Source organism: Phascolarctos cinereus, unplaced genomic scaffold, assembly GCF_003287225.1.
Source record: "Phascolarctos cinereus isolate Bilbo 61053 unplaced genomic scaffold, phaCin_HiC Scaffold_4;HRSCAF=312, whole genome shotgun sequence".
NCBI classification, from domain to species: domain Eukaryota; kingdom Metazoa; phylum Chordata; class Mammalia; order Diprotodontia; family Phascolarctidae; genus Phascolarctos; species Phascolarctos cinereus.
In genome coordinates this window covers 117,001,665-117,011,351 of record NW_027555847.1, presented here as the reverse complement: position 1 = coordinate 117,011,351, position 9,687 = coordinate 117,001,665, and the positions used below count along the sequence as shown (strand labels likewise).

At 39.6% G+C, this 9,687-nt stretch overlaps 1 pseudogene; it reads right to left on the bottom strand.

Moving 5' to 3' along the window:
* Nucleotides 1-3,729: 3,729 nt before the first annotated feature.
* LOC110221633 (small ribosomal subunit protein uS2 pseudogene) lies at nucleotides 3,730-5,519 on the bottom strand (annotated as a pseudogene).
* Nucleotides 5,520-9,687: the final 4,168 nt, after the last annotated feature.

Below are 9,687 nucleotides of genomic sequence, written 5' to 3'. Positions count from 1 at the left end.
TGCCAAGCATGAAGACGGGAAGACTCATTTCCCTGAGTTCAAATCTAATGTTAGTCATTTACTAGCCACTTAACCTTGTTTACCTCAGTTTCCTCAGCTGTAAAATGATCTGGAGAAGGAAATGCCAAACCACTTCAGTATCTTTGTCAAGAGAACCCCAAATGGGGTCATGAAGAGTTGGACATGATTGAAATGACTGAACAATAACAAGTATAAATCAGCTGCCTTTATCATAACTCCCAGTCTTTAGTTCCCTCCCTTCACCACTGCTATTGCCACCACCTTTAGGTTTAAAGTCCCATCATTTCTGTTGGCCCTGTTCTGTAACCATCACCTTTAGTAAGATTTTGTAGCTTCAGGGCCTGGTTCAGGTACATCTAGCCACTTAATTTCAACCACAAATATCTTTTCTCCATCTCCACCCTATGCTTAGATATTTTGTGGCTTTTCATATTACCTCTATGTCCTGGAGGTATTTTTGCATGTAGCTTGCCTTCTTTTTCCACCTTCCTTTTTTTCCTCCCATGATCCCATTCAAAATGCCTTTGGCTCACAGCATTTGGGGAAATGAAGCCTTTTCCTACTGCTGCATGGCTGCAGCAGCAGCACACTGTTCTCTTCCTTAGGGATGGGCAAAGGAGGAGGGGTTGTTGTTGCTGATTGCATGCACTACTTGAGAGGTAGTAAGTAGTGGGGCTGGGATTTGAACCCTAGATCTCTTACTCCAAACAGGACCTCACTTCAAAGTTTGGGCAATCTCAAATTAGCCTCTCTTGCAAAATATTACCCAGTGAAGACATTTCCAAATGAACTATCCAACAACTAGGTCACACTGCTAGTAAACAGAAGTTGACAGTACCAGTATGGCGTAAGACAAAGAGCACTGGTTTTGGAGTTGAAAGAAATAACTTCCATCATTTACTCTGAAACTAAACTGCTATCTAGTCTCCCAGGATTGCAACCTAGGTGACAGCCTACTTATCACTACAACTTACTCCCCTTCCCCAACCAATCTGTTGCCAAGGCCTGTCAATTTCGCATTGCAATATCTCTGAAATGCACCCCTTTCTCTCCTCTCATGCCGTCACTACTCTGGTACAGGCCGTCATCTTCTCACACCTGGACTATTGCAATAGCTTGTTGGTGGGTCTGCTTGCCACAAGTCTCTCCCCACTACAATCCATCCTTCATTTAGCTGATAAAGTAGTTTTCCTAAAGTGCAGCATTCGGATCATGTGGTTCCCCTCTCACACTTGATAAACTTCAGTGGCTCCCTAACATGTCCACGGATGAGGAATACAAAATCCTCTCTTTGGTTTTCAAAGCCCTTCATAACATACCCTCCCCTACCTTCCTAGTGTTCTTAAGTTTTTAGTGTTCCCTAACACACACACTCTGTAATCAGTGACATGGACTGTCTTGTTGTCCCATAAATAAAATAATCCATTTCTCTACTCTGGGCATTTTCTCTGGCTATCCCCCATGTCTGGAATGTTCTCCCTCCTCAGCTCTGCTTATGGGCTTCCCTGGCTTCTTGTAAGTCCCAAGTAAAATTACATCATCTATGGAAAGCCTTTCGGAATCTCTTTTGATTCTAGTGCCTTCCCTCTTTTGATCATTTCCTATTTATCCTGTAGCTCGTTCGTGCATAATTGTTTGCATGTTGTCTCCCCCATTGCTAGCTTCCTGAGGGCAGGGCCTGTCATTTGCCTCTTTTTGTATCCCCAGCACCTAGCACTGTGTCTGGCACACAAAAGGTGCTTAATAAATGCTTATTGACTGACATTGGGCAAATTATATAGCACTCTGGGGCTCCATTTCCTTCTCTAAAAAAAAATGAGGTGATTGGACACTGTATTTCCACATCTCGATACTAGGCATGGAACCTTTTGAACCCCCAAGTCTCCTAACTCAAAAAACAGGTACAAAATGCTTGCATTCCCGCAGGCCTGTTTATTGCATTTAGATCTATTAGGTAATGTGTATTTGAGGCCTCTGGGGGAAATAATGACAACTTACCCTTGGCAACCATTCTTCTTTTCAAAATGTTTGTACTATATCTTTTCATCTCCACTGCAAACCTATGAGGAAAACCAGAATGGATATAATTTTCTCACAGTGTATGGGCAAACTAATACACAATGTCCTGCTTGGGGTCACCCAAGTAGTTAACTGCAGGTCCTGAAAGAGAGCCTAGAGCTCTCTCCTGCATCTCTATACATCGAAAGTCATTAAATCAAGCATAGGGATGTGGACAAAAGGTCTCCAAGAAATTAGGTTGAGCCTATGGGAAGCTGAGCTCAAAAAAATTTAAGCAATTTCATGGTAATCATGACCCATGAGGACCATAATCCTTTAGGCTTTCAGATTTAATGATGGTGCTGCTTTATATTTTATATATGATATCTGCTTTATATTAAATAACACAAAAGGTAATGATTCATCAAGGATCTATGATTTTATTGAGGAGGGAATTTTTCTCTATCCCCCCAAGCTCCCTTTAGGTCTGAAAGGGTTGCCTAAAAGGAAAGCTTGTTACTATAGACATAGAATCTTCCTTAAGGTTAAGAAGCCCTGGGTTCAGATCCCATCTTTGATACATACTTCCTATGAACATTTGGACAAACCACTCAACCTTTCAGTTTCCCAGGTGAGTCCATTCCAGAGAATGGGCTGATCTGCACTGGTAGAGGGATTCCACTCAATGGAAGTAAAATGAAAGTTCTGGTTTCATATACAGAAATATATGAATATACAGAAAATGTATAATATAATGATAGTGTAACTATTACAAAAAGTATCCCAGTCACAATGACCAAGGGGCAACACAGTGTAGCAGATAGAGAGCAGGCCATGGAACCAGGAAGACAGGTTTACGTCCTCTTTTTGACATATACTGGCTTCATGGACATGGTCAAGTCACTGAAACTGAGCCTTAGGCAACTCTCTAAGAAGTTAGAAGCTGACAATAGCAATGTGCTCTAAGACAAAGAGCATTGGATTCAGTTGTTTACCTTACTTATCACCAGTTTTGCAGCACTGGGCAAATTATATTATTTTATTGCAGAAAACAGGCCAGTTCGGAACTTCTTATATCAATGAAATCACAAGTCTAATACCTTTCCCTACAATGATATTTATAACCCTGAAAAAAACTTCATGACCATTTTGTTCAAAGATAAAATTATCATAGGCAAATAAAAGCTGGGAAAAAAACCCCAAAAACAAAAGGCATACTATAGATTTGACTTCTTAACATAGAAGGAATATAAGTCAAATTCATCTTATGCTTTATATTAGTGAAACATATAGCCCAGAGGTCAGAGAGAGTAAGGGCTCAATAAATGTTTGTTGATGCTGAAGATGAAGTATAGCAGGGAGAGGGAGGCATGGAAATTCAATATCTATAAGAAATAAAATATAATCATCAAAGCTTATTACTATCAATAATTCAAAACATAAACCCACCCAATGATCAGCTGACCAAAATCTAATACACAGAGGTTGTAATGGAATACATCATTGTGCCATGGAAATGACCCTAGTTTCATATGATCATATGATAGATTTATAGCTGGTAGAGACCTTAGAGGTCATGTAGTTCAACCCCATTTCATTTTATAGATGAGGAAACTGACAGTTCAGACAAGTATTGCCAAGTTATAAGGCCTCTACTGTGGCCCATAGATGGACCTGGTCCCTTGCATACAAAGACCTACTTAAAGAAGATCAGAGAAGAGCATCACTGGCATTTTGAAGTTTGGCCATTTGGGTGTGGATGGTGCACAACAGCTCGTGATGTTTACCTGCATGGAGAGCTTGGCATCTGCTTAAATGAGCATTCACATCAAAAGGATTGAGGCATACAGCATAGTGCAGCAGGAAGAGTACTGTGTTTGGAATCACATGTCATCATCATCTAGCTCTGGTACTTACGACTCATGTGACCTTAGTAAAGGTAACTTACCCCCTTTGGGACTTAGTTTCCTCCTCTGTAAAATGAGGGATTGGACTAAATGACTCTTTTAGCTGTAAATCTATGCTCCTGTTGCCTTATTTTCAAAATAGGTTGAATAACAGTGGTGACAGTGGACATTCTTGCTTCACCCTGTATCTTATTGAGAAGGCTTCAAGTTTACCCTCATTAAAATAATGTTTACTCTTGGTTTTAGATAGATACTACTTATTTTTAAAAAGGCTCCATTTATTCCTAGGCTTCCTAGTGTTTTTTTTTTAAATAGGAATGAATGTTGTAGTTTGTTAAAGGCTTTTTCTGTACCTATTGAGATAATCATATGATTTTTATTGGCTTTGTTATTGATGTGGTCAATTATGCCAATAGTTTTCCTAATATTGAACTAGTCCTGCATTCCTAGCATAAATCCCACCTGGTCAGGGTGTATGACTTGATTTCTATTGGTTTTGTTATGGATATGGTCTTTTTATTTTTTATTAAGAAGCCAATGTTTATTTTCCTTCAGCATTTTCCCAACACTTAGAGAATCTGGGGTAAAATTTAAAACCACTCTGTGGTAGTTGCCACCCACCCAGCGGTCTGAGCAGTAAGAGCCACAGACCAGTCCTCAGTAACTGGCTGAGCACTCCAAACTTCAGTAGGGAACTGTACTCCCTCAGACCAATCAGTAATCTCTGGTTGAGGAGCAGTGAATTCTGAGGTGGGTGCAGTCCATTCACCCTGAATCTCCTTCTTTGTCACTGCCTTCTCAGCTGCAGACTGTTCTTCCTTTTCAATCTCCTTTGGGTCCCTGAAGAAGTAAAAATCAGGCATAACCTCCCATGGGTGTTCACAGAAGATGGTACCACACACACACACACACACACACACACACACACACACACACACACACACACACACATATATATATGTATGTATATATATACATATATATATATATATATATATATATATGTATATATATATATATACATAGGACTTCATGTATGCCTGCATCCACCACATCAGACCGAGTGAGCTCCCTTGTTTTTACATGAAATGGCAATATCCACATAGTGAAGTGGGGAGTCTGTGTTGTGCAATGCAATGGTTGAGAAGTTAACACGATGTCAGTCAGAGGCTGGTGATCTACCCAAGGAGAGGATCAGTGACCACTAAGAGGCAGGGATCCCTGAAAGCTGCCTGGATCTGGTTAGTGAACATGACCAGTGTGAAGCGTCCAGCAACAAATAAAGCATCCAGCAATAGATACGGTGCCAGTGGCAGCAGCAAACTTCAAAAGAGCTCGCTGGCTAGTGTTTCTGGATGAGATGTAACTGACATCAGCTGGATTTTCAATGGCAATAAAAGCATGAGTTGCCAGCAGAAGCTTTTCTGAAGTTCTCATCAAATTAATGATGTAGACATCATCATTCTTTCTTTTAAAGTACATATACTGTTCCATCTGGAAGTTCAATTCGGTGCCACCCAAATGGGTTCCTCTAGCAAGGAATTTGAGGACATCCTCCTCCTTCATCTGTAAGACATCAAAGGCTCCAGACATTGTGAAAGTTTCCCTTTAAAGTTATAATAGAAACTGAGGACAATGCCGTATGAAACCCTTTTCTGGGCAGCATGGAAAGGATATGGTCTTTTTAAAGAATTTCATTCAATAACTGCCTGAACTGAACAGCTACAAAGAATGTCATATATTATAGGATCATAGCCTTTGAACCGAAGGGGACCTCAGAAGTCATCAAGTCCAGCCCTGATATTTTGCCATTGAATAAGCCAAGAGGTTTATTAACTGCTGTGCCCAAGGTAGAAATTGGCAGGCGTAGGATTTGAACCCAATTCTTCCAACCTTAAATTCATGAAAACAGACACTGGATTGCATTTCACTCCTACAATTTGCCATAGTGTATGGCACATAGCAGGGCTTAATGAGTGTTTGTTCAATTAAATGGAATTTTATTCCTCTTTCAAAAGGGTGGGTTGTTTTTAAATGTCTCCTTGGAGCCAGCTGGCCTACTAGCCTCCTTCCCTCTATTCAATTTTACTTGCTTATGCCTATTTCTTGAAGACCCAAATATGAAACTGCTGTGAGAGTATCAGATGGTAGGTAGGGAGAATATAGCGTGGCCAAAAGGAAAAGAGCAAAGACAGAGAATGGGACCAAACTGAGAAAAACAAAGTCCATGAAACCCAAAGCAGGCGAAAGACAGAAACAGACCAGGGAACCTACTGAGGCAGCAATTTCTATTTGAGAGAATTAAAAGCAAAGTTGCCCTGAGGCAGAAGGGAGAGCAGCTAACTTTTCTTCTTCTATAATATCCCCTTTTTGAATTTGGCTTCTAAATGGGTAATAGTTAGAAATACCATATCATCTTTCTATCATGCCAGTAGAGAAGCAGGAGTTAATTTAACTCAACAGTTAGCCTGTCTTTCCTTTAAAAAAATAAGTAAAACTTAATGTACTTTTACTTAATTGCCTTGTTTCACCCTTGCTGTGTTTATTAATAATGAATATGTGTTCATTTTAAAATGGCATTGATCACCAATTTCCAGTGCTGCTGAGGTCATTCAACATGACAAATGTCATGGGCTGGAATTTGGGAGCCATTGTATAGCTATTCACATTTACAGCAAAATCAATTTATGAGGCAATCTATAGTACACCTGTAGCGAACCAGTTATTTACATGGTAGGGGACTGCAGCCCCTATTTTCTGCTGTGGCTTGCTTAGGAGTCTAACTTGATGAACTTTAAAAACAAACATATTTCTCTGCCTTTCATTATTTCCTAGGCTCCCTGTCTCTTTCCCATCTGGGTCTACAACGAATGTGACCAAGACTAATTGATCTATTTCCAGTTTCCAGAAAATACCCCAATGGATGCAGAAAGCCATCTTTTTAACAATGTTAAATGGTAGAAAACTGGCAGAGTGAAGGACATTTACTGCTCCCTGCAAGTGAATGGTGTAAATGGTATTGATCTGCTATGAAGGCTTTACAGTAGAGAAACATTCAACACATTATTTAAAGTGTAAATACCTATTTGCTTTACTTTTGGACTTCATCGAAACATTTGTAACACAGTTTTACTCCTTCGTTTGCTGTGTTTTCCCCCCACTCCACATTTTGCCACAAGCAGCACCAGGGTGTGCCCTACAGATGAGATTGTTTCTGTTTCATGATGAAAGGTTGAAATCTCAAGAAAAAAAAGAAATGGAATAACCAAAGGAGAGAGTAGGTAGATTTCCTCTAACACTGGAAAGGACCAGTGAAGAGAGAGAGGTCAGCCTCCATGCTTCAAAGCCAGCACCAATCCACCAAGAGGCAAAGCCAAAGACTTTGGAAGGCAAAGTCTTCTAAATTGGCAACCTCCATATTTTTGATTATGCTTATCTGGAAAGCCTTGAAGGGACAGCCAGGGGCTCATAAGCCTGGCAAGAATGTAAAAGCTACTTTTCTGGCCTTCGTGAGAGATGCTAAAACATTCAAAAGAGAAAATTGGCAGTGGAGAGGAGCAGGGACAAAATAATCTTGGGTAGAGCTGTAACTAGAAATTTTGGCACTCAGGGAAAGGGTGGAATATAGTGGCTGGGAGGAAGAGGATACCTCAGGGAGAGACCTTGAGTCTTCTACTCAGAAGTCTGCCCCTGGAGAAAGAGGCAGAATGGGGTTGAGCTAGGGAGCTCTCCTGGCCTTCTAAGATACCTCAGGATCCTACCTCCCATGATGCTCCTAGTTGTTGGTGCTATTCTTCCCCTCCCCCCAAAAAAACCTTTGTATTTATTTTGTATATGGTTTGCATAGTGTTCCCCCCCCCCCCCCCAATAGCCTATGAGCTACTTGAGGGCAGGGGCTATTTCATTCTTGCTTTTGAATCCCCAGCACTTAGCGTGGTGTCTTGACATACAGGAGGCATTTAATAAATGGTTACTGAATTAAGTTGGATTACTTCATATGTGGATTTCATGCAAACCAGTCATGGTCAGGTGCAGTAATGCTGGAGGAATCACTCTTATTGCCCTACCCTGGTTACAGCTCTGATTTTGAAATCTAGAACAGAGGCTGAGGATGAGGGGGTACAAGAAAGTGTGGCATTAGAAGGTTAGTATGAGATAGTTGCAAGAACAATGTACATGGGATTGGAAAATCTAAATTGGCAAATTAGCACTTCTACTTACTAGCTATGTGTGACCTGGCCTCTGTTGGGCCCTCAATCTCCTCATCTAGAAAAGGAATGGTTTACACTAGATACTTTCCTCAGATTCTCGTCCATCTCTAATATTCTGTGGTTCTGACAGAATTTTGAAGTCAAGATAATGAAGAGCACTGTTTTCCTTCTTTTAGACCTTGTCAATGGAGAACAAAATAGAGTTTCAGATTCACATTTATATGTCATGTTCCTTTTCTTTTTTCAAAATAAGGGTAAATAGGAAGCCAATATATATATATATATATATATACACACACACACACACACACACACACAACACACACACACACACACACGCACACAGACATACACACATACACATGCATACATATACATATGTATATACAAAACAAAATATACTATTATACATGATATAATATATGCTATATTATGTAATTATATATACTATTGCATAAAATACAATGATATATTATAGTATTATTTTATAATATAGCATATTATATTATATAAAATATTATATGAAATCTACATCTATAAAATCAAAATTCTATAGCCATGGGATGCTTTAGGACAAAAAATTATTTTGCCCCACCCTTGTAGAATGACACATCCTATAATTTGGAAAATCACTCTTTGAGAAGAAAATAGTTGGAACATATTATTAAGCACATCATTGGGTCAGTGATCTCATGGAAACAGACGCTCCCTCCATTAGTGCAAATAGTGACCCATCCTTGATTTATCATCCTGTATGATCCTTGTCTTTCCATAGATCCTCAATAGAATGAAGGCTTTCTTTTAGTCCTTTAACACTTTGTGGGTGTCAATACAGCTTCAGGCTATCCATTTTTTTTTACCCATTCTACATGATTAGATGACCTTTTCTAATCATGTAATTCTTTTAAGATATTTTGCAAGCCCAGGTCATAACTGGTAATATGCCATCCCCCTTCTTACATCTTCCATGTGACTTTCTTTTGTCTTTGGGTCACCTGAAATTTTTCTCTTTTGAGATCATAGGGTCATAGATTTAGAGCAAGAATCAACCTTAGAAGTCATCAAATGGAAGTGCTTTATTTTATAAATAAGGAGACTGAGGTCAAATGACTTGCCCAAGTCATGCATGTAATAAATGGCAGAACCAGAATTTGGAGCCAAGACCCCTTAACTTTAATTCCAACATTTATTTATCTCATCATGTCATTCTAAGATTCTCAGCCATAGAGTATCAGAGGAAGAATACTAGTGCTATAAAAAAGTGTGTGTGTGTGTGTGTGTGTGTGTGTGTGAGAGAGAGAGAGAGAGAGACAGACAGACAGACAGACAGACAGACAGACAGACAGGTTAGGAATATTGAAAGTGCTGAGGGGTTTTGCAAATGTTATCCGGTCCTCTCTCCCCTTTCTATTCAATTCATGATCTAATTCAATGCCAATGTGAAATGATGGCAGTTCCACTTCCATAAGATATACAGTTTACAGAACTCTTTCCTCCTATCTACACTGGGAAGTATAGTTAAAAAAGACTTTAGAAGTCACTTAGTCCAA